Source organism: Styela clava, chromosome 15 (assembly GCF_964204865.1).
Source record: "Styela clava chromosome 15, kaStyClav1.hap1.2, whole genome shotgun sequence".
In the NCBI taxonomy this organism is placed as follows: domain Eukaryota; kingdom Metazoa; phylum Chordata; class Ascidiacea; order Stolidobranchia; family Styelidae; genus Styela; species Styela clava.
In genome coordinates, this window is record NC_135264.1 from 3,742,501 (window position 1) to 3,745,000 (window position 2,500).

Genomic DNA, 2,500 nt, shown 5'->3' on the forward strand with positions numbered 1-2,500 from the left:
TCTAAATGATCAAGTTTGATCGTCTTCTCGACACGCCGACGCGGCCGTTGCCAGCCGCGACGGGGCCGATCCAAGGATCTCACTAAACCATTCAATCGGTAGTAGCGACGGGCGGTGTGTACAAAGGGCAGGGACGTAATCAACGCAAGTTGATGACTTGCGCTTACTGGGAATTCCTCGTTCAAGGGAAACAATTGCAAGTCCCTATCCCAATCACGAATGAGGTTCAACGGGTTACCCGGACCTTTCTGCCTAGGTTAGACACTCGCTGCTTCACTCAGTGTAGCGCGCGTGCGGCCCCGGACATCTAAGGGCATCACAGACCTATTATTGCTCAATCTCGTGTGGCTAAACGCCACTAGTCCCTCTAAGAAGTTAGACGCCGACCGAGAAGGTCGCGTAACTATTTAGCATGCCAGAGTCTCGTTCGTTATCGGAATTAACCAGACAAATCGCTCCACCAACTAAGAACGGCCATGCACCACCACCCACAGAATCAAGAAAGAGCTCTCAATCTGTCAATCCTACCTGTGTCCGGGCCGGGTGAGTTTCCCCGTGTTGAGTCAAATTAAGCCGCAGGCTCCACTCCTGGTGGTTCCCTTCCGTCAATTCCTTTAAGTTTCAGCTTTGCAACCATACTTCCCCCGGAACCCAAAGACTTTGGTTTCCCGGAAGCTGCCGGAAAGGTCGTCATGGTAACGCCTCCCGATCGCTAGTTGGCATCGTTTATAGTCAGAACTAGGACGGTATCTGATCGTCTTCGAACCTCTGACTTTCGCTCTTGATTAAAGAAAACATTCTTGGCGAATGCTTTCGCAGTAGTTCGTCTTCCGCCGATCCAAGAATTTCACCTCTAACGGCAGAGTACGGACGCCCCCGTCTGTCCCTCTTAATCATTACCTCGTGCTCCGAAAACCAACAAAATAGAACCGAGGTCCTATTCCATTATTCCATGCAACACTATGCAGGCGAACAGCCTGCTTTGAACACTCTAATTTTTTCAAAGTAAACTTATCGGCCACCGCCGACACTCAGTCAAGAGCACCGACGGAGAACCGAAGGTGAGGCGAACGCAACCAGTGACACGCCTTGCGACGGACCGGCGGCGCTCGCCCAAAATCCAACTACGAGCTTTTCAACCGCAACAACTTTAGCATACACTGTTGGAGCTGGAATTACCGCGGCTGCTGGCACCAGACTTGCCCTCCAATGGATACTCGTTAAGAGTTTTAGGATGTACTCATTCCAATTACAGGGCCTCGTTAGAGTCCTGTATTGTTATTTTTCGTCACTACCTCCCCGTGTCGGGAATGGGTAATTTGCGCGCCTGCTGCCTTCCTTGGATGTGGTAGCCGTTTCTCAGGCTCCCTCTCCGGAATCGAACCCTGATTCCCCGTTACCCGTTATCACAAAGGTAGGCACGTAGCGTACCTTCGACAGTTGATAGGGCAGACACTTGAATGATACGTCGTCGGTGCAGAGACCGTACGATCCGCGTGGTTATCCAGAGTCATCAAACGTCACAGGACGAACCCGGTCGGTTTTGATCTGATAAAAGCGCGCCTCCCGAAGTCGGCGCTTAATGCATGTATTAGCTCTAGAATTACCACAGTTATCCACTTCACTTACGAGACCAAATAAACCAAGACTGATTTAATGAGCCATTCGCAGTTTCGCTTTACGAGAACTCGTACTTGCACCTGCATGGCTTAATCTTTGAGACAAGCATATCACTACTGGCAGGATCAACCAGATAGCTGCGACAGCTGCGCTCGGCCCTTGCTGGGCCGCCCGGCGCGTGCTCGTCGCATTCGTTTAAGACCGAGGCGATCGCCTGCGGCCGTACTCAGCTTCGACAGTCGCTGGCCGCGACGTCCACGCTCTCGCCGGCAGTGCCAGGCGGAGCGATTTGCGTTTTTTCTTTGCTCGCCCTCTCTCGGGCTCGATCCATTCAGTTTCGCACAAACAAGAGCTCTGCCGGCCGCCTGCAGCGGTGCCTAAAACCCGGGCATAACAATGCGACCGTTCTGCTAGGCCGACAAGCGCTCAAGCCAGACGCTCGATCGAACGCCCCCTACATATTAGTCGAGACAACGGCTCGCTCATTAGCATCGCGTTTGTACTTTAACTTTTTTTGGCTCGGCTTTTTTCGACGCCGATGCCGGCGACGCAGCACTCTCTCGCCCGCCAGCCACCGAGAAAAGGGTGCGCTCCGACCGGCCCCGCACCGTACGCCGCTCTTTCTTGGCTCATTCGAGTTTACTGTCTTTCGCTCTGACATGCCTTACCTAGGGTTAGGTTAGTATGCTTGCACGTTTGTACTTTAACTTTTTTCGGCTCGGCTTCTTTCGACGCCGATGCCGGCGACGCAGCACTCTCTCGCCCGCCAGCCACCGAGAAAAGGGTGCGCTCCGACCGGCCCCGCACCGTACGCCGCTCTTTCTTGGCTCATTCGAGTTTACTGTCTTTCGCTCTGACATGCCTTACCTAGGGTTAGGTT

General features: G+C 53.2%; 1 non-coding gene across 1 annotated transcript in view; it reads right to left on the minus strand.

Annotated features, from left to right (window-relative positions):
- LOC144413362 (small subunit ribosomal RNA) overlaps positions 1-1,756 on the minus strand; it is a 1,810-nt gene extending 54 nt beyond the window's left edge. The window contains exon 1 of the ribosomal RNA XR_013469396.1: positions 1-1,756. This exon is cut by the window's left edge and continues 54 nt beyond it. This is a non-coding gene — a ribosomal RNA (small subunit ribosomal RNA).
- Positions 1,757-2,500: the final 744 nt, after the last annotated feature.